Source organism: Octopus sinensis, linkage group LG22, assembly GCF_006345805.1.
Source record: "Octopus sinensis linkage group LG22, ASM634580v1, whole genome shotgun sequence".
Lineage (NCBI taxonomy): Eukaryota > Metazoa > Mollusca > Cephalopoda > Octopoda > Octopodidae > Octopus > Octopus sinensis.
The window spans coordinates 23,893,271-23,902,796 of record NC_043018.1 but is presented as its reverse complement, the minus strand read 5'-3'; the positions used below and the strand labels follow the sequence as shown (position 1 = coordinate 23,902,796).

At 41.7% G+C, this 9,526-nt stretch overlaps 1 protein-coding gene across 1 annotated transcript in view; it reads right to left on the bottom strand.

The window, feature by feature from the left end:
* LOC115223130 (PR domain zinc finger protein 12-like) overlaps nt 1–8,960 on the bottom strand; it is a 20,690-nt gene extending 11,730 nt beyond the window's left edge. Inside the window, exon 1 of the mRNA XM_036512210.1 lies at nt 8,939–8,960. The gene's annotated coding sequence lies outside the window, so the exon portion shown is untranslated. The remainder of the gene's footprint in view (nt 1–8,938) is intronic.
* Between the last annotated feature and the right edge of the window lie 566 nt (nt 8,961–9,526).

Below are 9,526 nucleotides of genomic sequence, written 5' to 3'. Positions count from 1 at the left end.
CTAGTTTGCCTAATGCATAACGCCGGCCTTGTTGTCTTTATAGAAAGATCAGATAAAAAGTGCTCGAGTTGGTACTTCATTTATACAGTTGGTACTTCATTTATTCAGTTGGTACTTCAACTGATCGGTCAAATGAAGACTCGTCACCGCACTGTAGATGCGTAAAGAGGTTTCATTCACGACCATCCTGCCTTTTTAAGTGTATATAGGGCTATACCTATTTCTTTATTACCCACAAGGGGCTAAACATAGAGGGGACGAACAAGGACAGACATAGGTATTAAGTCGATTATATCGACCCCAGTGCGTAACTGGTACTTATTTAATCGACCCCGAAAGGATGAAAGGCAAAGTCAACCTCGGCGGAATTTGAACTCACAACGTAACGACAGACGAAATACCGCTAAGCATTTCGCCCGGCGTGCTAACGATTCTGCCAGCTCGCCGCCTATACCGTCTAATGGCCCTGTCCTTCTATAAGACGACAGGGTGTGATTTGAGGCAGATTTGGCTGTTCTTTTATCAAATTGAACAACCACATTTAAGTTCTAACGACCAAGATTCACACAACTCAGGGGTTCTCAACCATTTTTTTTTATCTAAGGACCCCTTTGATTACTATTTTATTCCTGTGGACCCCAGTAGACATTCGATTTTTAAAAACTAGTTTTATAGAATGTTATTTATTAATGTTTTCACCCATTAACTTGTGTAGGTTGAACTGTGCACAATGTTCGAGAAAGAAACCCAACTATTTCTTGCAATGCATACATCTGAAGCAAAGTTTTTTCATGGACCCTCAAAATACTATTGTGGGTCCCCAATTTACTATATTGTTGAGTGGGCCCCCAAAAATCTGAAGTGCACCTTCAGGGGCCATATGGTCTCCGATTGAGAACCACTGACATAACTGGTAGTTCATTTTTATATGGATATCAAAATGATAAAAATCAAACACAACACCAGCAAGATTTGAACTCAGAATGTTACTAAAATACTACGAATCAATTCTAATCCCGTCGTCTGCCATCTCCTTTGCATACACAACAACAACAACGACAGCTACAACAAAATAACAAACATCAATGATAAACACAACTTTCTTTATTTTTTTCTCCCCCGCAAATATTTCTTTCGAATTCTTTTGCAGTTTTACACACACACACACACACAGACACACACGCACACACGAAAAAAAAAAAAAGAAAAAAGAAATAGAGATTAACTGTGATGTGTGGTGAAGTGAAAGATTCAGTGAAACATACGAAACTAAGATCACCCATTTTTTTCACGTCAGCCATTTTTTTTAATACAGAGGAGGGAAGAAAAATAGAAATCATATGCATAATAATATAGATAATAATAAAAAAGATAATAATGATAATAATAAAAAACGATAATGATAATTATCACAATAATATCAACTGAAGGGAAAGATATAGTTTGTAATGTTTTCTTTGATCTTGTCAAAAACGATCATTATTAATACCTTTTGATGAGTCAGTTATATACAAATACAGGTGTGTGTGTGTGTGTGTGAGTGTGTGTGTGAGTGTGTGTGTGTGTGTGTGTGTGTGTGTGTGTGTGTGTGCACATAGGCATATATGACATGCATAGAACAGTTCGACTCGAGCACACAACACAATACACATACACAGCACAACATAACGCACATATACGCAATAGACACACACATGTAACAATACACGGACACGTCCATACAATGCAAACACGCATACGTGGCAAGGCATACAGACACACACACACACACACACACACACAACACACACACACACACACACACACACAGAGACTCATAATGCTAAGGCACATGCCCTATGGGATACATATGTACATATACAAGCAACGACACACAACAATATATATATATATATTCTCTTTTACTTGTTTCAGTCATTTGACTGCGGCCATGTTGGAGCACCACCTTTAGTCGAGCAAATCGACCCCGGAACTTATTCTTTGTAAGCCCAGTACTTATTCTATCGGTCTCTTTTGCCGAACCGCTAAGTAACGGGGACGTAAACTCACCACCATCGGTTGTCAAGCAATGCTAAGGGGACAAACACAGACACACAAACATATACACACACATACATATACACATATACGACAGGCTTCTTTCAGTTTCCGTCTACCAAATCCACTCACAAGGCTTTGGTCGGCTCGAGGCTATAGTAGAAGACACTTGCCCAAGATGCCACGCAGTGGGACTGAACCCGGAACCATGTGGTTGGTAAGCAAGCTACTTACCACACAGCCACTCCTGCGCCTATATATATGTATCGTGGCACTCCGTCGGTTACGACGACGAGGGTTCCACTGATACGATCAACGGAAGAGCGTGCAAGCGACTGGGGACTCCACGCAGACACGTGTACCCTTAAGGTGGTTCTCGAGGAGATTCAGCGGGACAGAGAGTGTGATAAGGCTGGCCCTTTGAAATACAGGTACAGCTGAAACAGTAAGAAAGAGTGAGAGAAAGTTGTGGCGAACGAGTACAGCAAGGGTCGCCACCAATCCCTGCCAAGTCTCGTGGAGCTTCAAGTGTTTTCGCTCAATAAACACTCACAACGCCCGCTCTGGGAATTGAAACTGCGATCCTATGACCACGAGACCGCTGCCCTAACCATTGGGCTATTGCGCCTCCACACACACACACGTGTGTGTGTGTATATATATATATACGCAATAGATCTCTTTTTTTCTCTCCTTGTTTTTTCTGTGTCCCTTTCTGTAGAAGAGCGTAGGCTCGAAACGTAAAAGACTTTTTCTATTCCTGAGCGTTATACTAATACATCTGTTTTTTTTTTTTTTTCGTAAACTCTCTCTCTCTCTCTCTCTCTCTCTCTCTCTCTATATATATATATATATATATACCTTATATCTTTTGCTGCTTGAAAGTAAAAGGTCCAGAGGAATGAGTTATTCCGAGTAATCATGGTTTCGATATAAAAGAGGGTAAAGACCCCCTTCAGTCATGCTTGACCATGGGATTGCACTTAGAAAGTTGCCCTCCGAGGCACAAGTCCAGGCAAGGTTGTTTATGGAAGACCAGCAGTTGATCTCGCATACCAACCTCCACTCTCCATGCCACCGATGTTATCCCAGGGAAAGGCAAAGGCTGAAACAGCTTGGCACCAGTATCCTTTTCATATTTATCCCTTTCTGCAGCTGAGTGAACTGGAACAACGCGAAATAAAGTGTTTTGCTCAAGAATACAACACACAGCCTGGTTCGGGAATCGAACTCACTTTTTCATGATTGTGAACCCAACGCTCTAACCACTGAGCTATGAGCTTTCATTTCGATTCATCAGAAAGTTTTTCGTGGGAATCGAGATATTTGTTCGACATAAATCGGGCCGCATCACAAAATGAATTAACGAACATCTCATATTGTAAAGAGTAGTGATTGGAGGGTTGTTGTTGTTGTTGGTGGTGGTAGTGATAGTTTTGTTTCTGATGGTGGGCTTGCTGGTGGTGATAGTAACTTTGATGGAGGTGGTGGTGGTGGTGGTGGTTTTGGCTTATACAGGAAACCTAAAGTGACGTTCTCGTATAAAGGTCACCCGGGGGAACCCCCACCCAAGCTTAGCCATACTACAGTCTTCGGTGATACAGAAGTGCAAGAAGTTTGTGAGAAATTTAGAACCTTGGTGTATAAGTAACAAACCGAAATTTTTGATTGGTGAAGTTTTTGATTCCGTCCAAAGTACCACAACCTAAAGCCAGTTCGTAACCGACAGTACCAACCACATGGTTCCGGGTTCAATCCCACTGCGTGGTACCTTCTACTATAGCCTCGGGCCGTCCAAAGCCTTGTGAGTGGATTTGGTAGACGGAAACTGAAAGAAGCCCATCGTATATATATATATATATATATATATATATATATATATATATATATATATATGCGTGTATGTGTTTGTGTGTCTGTGTTTGTCCCCCTAGCATTGCTTGACAACCGATGCTGGTGTGTTTATGTCCCCGTTACTTAGCGGTTCGGCAAAAAGAGACCGATAGAATAAGTACTGGGCTTACAAAAGAATAAGTCCCGGGGTCGAGTTGCTCGACTAAAGGCGGTGCTCCAGCATGGCCGCAGTCAAATGACTGAAACAAGTAAAAGAGTAAAAGAGTATACGAAGCGTCTTGTCCCTACCTTCGAAAAACGCGGAGCAGATTAAACAGGGGACAATTGATGAAGGGAATGTTCTTTATGTTGCCTGTCTCGTTTCTCTATTTGTTTCTTTCGCTGTTCGAAAAAAAAAGTTCATTTTCTATGTTCTATCATTTCTGATTTTGTTCACGTTTTTTGATGTCCAAAGCCTTGTGAGTGGATTTGGTAGATGGAAACTAGAAGAAGCCTGACGTATGTGTATGTATGTATATGTGTGTGTGCCTCTGTGTCTGTGCTTGTCCCCACCACCACCATAGCTTAGCGGTTCGACAGTGAGGATCGATTTCTTTGACTAAAACCTTTTAAGCCGGTGCCCCACCATTGCCGCAGTCAAAAGGATTGAAACAAACGAATGTGTGTGTGGTGTGTGTGTGTGTGTGTGTGTGTGTGTGTAGTGGTTTGCGTCGCTATATTGGATCAGGGTTTCGATCCCAGTAGAGTTGGTAAATCACTTTTAGATAGAAACACACACACACACGCACGCACACGCACGCACGCGCACGCACACACACACACACACACACACACCACACACACACACACACACACACACGCACACACACACACACACGTCAGCCCTTGTTTTACACGATCTGTGTAAGATAAAACTTTCATTTCATAGGAGCCATTGTGGTGGTTGAAAGAATTTGGGAATGTGTATGAATATGATGTATGGGGATCAGAGAAATATGTCGTCCATGCCTCATACAAGACAGGCACAAGGTTAATGCGGCAGGATATGAGGGCGAGTTGGCTGCTATTTCTAGGAAGTTGTTCATCTGTGTAGAAGCTCACTCACTGATGATAATGGTATTGGCGGTTGTAGTGGTGGTAGTGGTAGAGATTGTGTTGATGGTGGTGGTGGTGGTGGAGGTGGACCTGTGATGGTGGTGGTGGTGGTGGTGGTGGGGTGGTGGTGGTGATGGTGTTTGGTGTTGGTGGTGGTGGAGGTGATAGTGGTGATGGTGTTTGGTGGTGGTTGTGGTGCTGCGATGCTCGATGGTGCAGGAACCAAACAACGGACGTTTCGAGCAGGTTGATAATGATGTGAACACGCAAGTCATCCGCATCGGCAGAAAGAGAAGGTAAGAAAGAAAGAAAGAAAGAGAGAGAAAGAGAGAGAGGGAAAGAAGCGAGAGAGTGAGAGAGAGAGGGGAGGAGGAAGAAAAACGACCAAAATAGACCCGCATTTATAAAAAAAAGGGAAGCGGTTGAGATGACAGAGGAGAATATGGAGAGAAGGGGGGTTTGTACGTTCGTAGGTGGATGCGACGGGTAGTAAATGGGGTGGAATGTGCGGTGAAAGTGAAACATAAGATTGTGGTGGAAGCTGAAGGTGACAGCGACTGTCGGACGAGCTCAATCGCACGCAAATTTCCTCGACGTCTCCCCCGCCACCTTTTGTTTTCCATTGTTCTCTCTCTCTCTCTCTCTCTCTCCTTCTTCTTCTTTTCATCCTTTTCCTTTTCTTCTTCACCCTCATCTATAAACAAACAAATAAATAGTGTCTTTTAAAATTTTCTTTTATTACTTGTTTTTAGCTTTTTTTTTGTTTCAATCGTTGGACTGTGGCCATGTTGGGGCACCGCCTTGAGGGTTTTAGTCGAACAAATCGACCCCAGTGCCGAAACGCTAGATTACGGAGATGTAAACAAACTAATACCGGTTGTCAACACACACACACACAAACACACACACACACACACACACACACACACACACACACACTCTCAGAGGATCTTTTCTATTTCGCTGCTACTTTGCAATTTCTTCAGTTTTTGTTCCAATTGGTTTCGTATTTGGTGTATTGGTGTTGTTTTGTATGGTAATCATTGACAGGAAATTCATTGTCGTCATAAGTCAATAAATAAAGAGTTAATAATTTTTAAAATATGCAAATTTCGGGTAATTTTAGCCAATCGAAAGCTACAAACATATAAGTGGTTATTTCCATAATAACAAACCAAGCTGTTACGAAGCTGCTTACCCACGTGGTCATATGCTTAAAACACATGAGGTATGAGGTGGTCGTGAGATGTGCTAAAACTAATAGCTAAATAGTCCTTAAATCACACACCATGTGTATTTGAATAATCGTATGAATTCTCGAGTGTAAAATACAAATCCACAAAAATTTTCTGAAAATTTCAAAAAATAAAAAAAGATTCAGCGTAGAAAATTACATCAAAACAACCAGATTTTAAAATTTTCAAGGAACTTTAAAATTCCCACAGGTGCAACCAAGCAGAAAAGATCCCACACATACGTATATACACAAATGTATATACGCAAATGTATATACACTTTTTATGTAGCTTCTTTTATGTCTACCAAATCCACTCAGCTCGGAGCAATAGTAGAAGACATTTTGCCCAAGGTGCCACGCGGAAGGACTGAACCCAGAATCACGTGGTTGGTAAGCATCTTCCTTCATTTATCTCCCCTTCATTTAGGAATAAGAGGAGGAGGAGGAGGGGGAGGACAAGGAGAAGGCAAAAAAGGGTTTGGCTAGTGGTGATGGTGGGAGAAGTTTGTGTAAGTAATGAGTGACATGAATTAAACAAATAGATAAATAAATAAACAAATAAAATCCATGTTAAAAAAAACAAGAAGAAAAAAAACCCAACAAAATTGAAAGTTCAAAAAGAAAAGAAAAAACAAAAGAACAGAAGAAAAAAAAGAGGAAAAGTCTGAACAATGAGGGAGGTGGAGGAGGGGAAGTAGATAGTTGTAAGACGCAGGAGAGGGAAAGGAGGAGGAAGAGGAGGAGGAGAAACTAGAGAAACAAAGATTAAACAACGATAAGAAGATAAATAAGGAAGGTAGGAGTGAGGAGAGGTGAGAGTGAAGAAAGAGTGGAAGGGGTGAAAGCAGGGAAGACGAACGATTGATGAAGAGGTATTTGAGACGTGATAAGTAAGGGGAGATGTTCAGGCTTAAATAATCCTTTCCAACGTAAATAAATATTTTTTAAATATTTTAATTATCATCATAATGATAATAATGCGATAGAGTGAAGCAGATCGCCTGATGGTGGCGGAGGAGTGTGTGTGGGGGGAGGATTGGACAGACGGTGTGGTGGGGGTGGAGGTTTAGCGCGCACGCGCGTGAGCATGTATGTGTCTGTGTATGTATGTATGTATGTATGTATGTATGTATGTATGTGTGTGTGTGCGCCTGTATATATGCGTGTGTTACCTTGATCTAAAGAGAGAGAGAGAGAGAGAGAGAGAAAGAAAGGAAGAAAGAGAAAGGGAGATAGTGTGTGTGTGTGTCTGTGAGTGTGTATGTATGCGAGTGTGTGTGTGTGTGTGTGTGTGTATGTGTGTGTGTGTGTGTACGTGCGCCAGTATATGCGTAAAAGCGGAAAGTATTATGTCGACGGCTTTCTAATTCCTTGTTATTTGAGACGACAATGAATATTTATTGATATTTAAACCTATTCCGTAGGGGGCACAGATTGTGCTATTGTCGACTGTACAATGTCATCAAGTTTGTTCATTCTGCTTTTATCTTCAATGAGGTGCAAAGACCCGCATTCGTCGGCTTCACAGAAAAACATGTATAAAAAAAACGAAAAAGGAAAAAAAAAACGTCCACCAGTGTCGGCTGCTTGAATCCACTGGTGTATTGGAAAAGAAAAAGGAGGCAACCAGCAGACGACACGTCACATATACTGGCGAATATAAGAGAACGAGCGGGAAAGACCAGCAGAAACCACCAGCAGAAGAGACCACTGGCAGAAAATCCTAGCAGGAGAATAAAAAAGTGGTGAGGGAGAGAAAAAGAAAACAAAAGAAAGAAACAAACAAAAAAATATTAGCAGCTTATGGCTACCGTCTTGCTCGAATCCACTGGTGTATCGGCAAAGAAACGCGAAAAATGAAAGGAAACGAAACTGCCATAAGACAAAGTGATGGAATAACAGAATGGAAGAATAAAAGAGAATGATCAGAGGATTCTTATTCCTATTCAGATTTAGATATTTGTTATTTGTTCGATGTAACAAAAGTTAACAATGGCTGGAAACAAATAGCATTCGTTGAAAGAACATTAAATCTCATTAGATAAACTAATCAGGGTCGTTTTTGTTTTTCCTTCCTCTCTTTTACGTGGTTGTCCAGTTACAAGTTAGGCTTAATCCATCAGACCTATCTTTTGTCAAAAGTGTTCCAGCTACGATCATTCCATCTTTTATTCAAACATATTTTGGAGTAACTTTTCTAATGTCCTCTATTTTCTAAAGAGGGTAGGATGTGATTTGACGGAGACTTTGCTGTTATTTTTAGCAGATTGAACGACTACGTACAGGTCTCTCTCTACGTACAGGTCTCTCTCTACGTATAGGTCTCTCTCTACGTACAGGTCTCTCTCTACGTACAGGTCTCTCTCTACGTACAGGTCTCTCTCTACGTATAGGTCTCTCTCTACGTACAGGTCTCTCTCTACGTACAGGTCTCTCTCTACGTACAGGTCTCTCTCTACGTATAGGTCTCTCTCTACGTACAGGTTTCTCTCTACGTACAGGTCTCTCTACGTACAGGCTACTTCGCTTTTATATGTTTATGCTTGCAGAATACAAAGACAGTTAGCTGGTACGCCGGAATAAATTCTTAGCGACATTTCGTCCGTCTTTACGTTCTGAGTTCAAATTTCGCCGAGGTCGACTTTCCCTTTCATCCTTTCGAGGGTCGATAAAATAAGTACCAGTCGAGTACGAGGATCAATGTAATCGACTTACCTTTTCTCTCAAATTGCTGGCCTTGTGCCAAAATTTGAAACCTATGCGTGAAGGCAGGAGTGGCTGTATGCTAAGTAGCTTGCTTACCAACCACATGGCTCCGGGTTCTGTCCCACTGCGTGGCACCTTGTGAAAGTGTCTTCTACTATAGCCTCGGGCCGACCAAAGCCTTGTGAATAGATTTGGTAGGCGGAAACTGAAAGAAGCCCGTCGTATATATGTGTATATATATGTATGTGCGTGCATATATTTGTGTGTCTGTGTTCGTTCCCCCAACATCGCTTGACAACCGATGCTGGTGTGTTTACGTTCCCGTAACTTAATGGTTCGGCAAAAGAGATCGATAGAATAAGTACTAGGCTTACAAAGAATAAGTCCTGGGGTCGATTTGCTCGACTAAAGGCGGTGCTCCAGCATGGCCGCTGTCAAATGACTGAAACAAGTAAAAGAGTAAGCATCCTTGGTTGGGAATTTTCTAAAGAAAATTATGTAAACAGTAGAATTGAAAACTTTGACGTTGGATGGGGTAGCTAATGCGAAGGCCGTGTGGTCGAGCGGTCAAACCCCGCCATCGTTTTGCCCGACAAA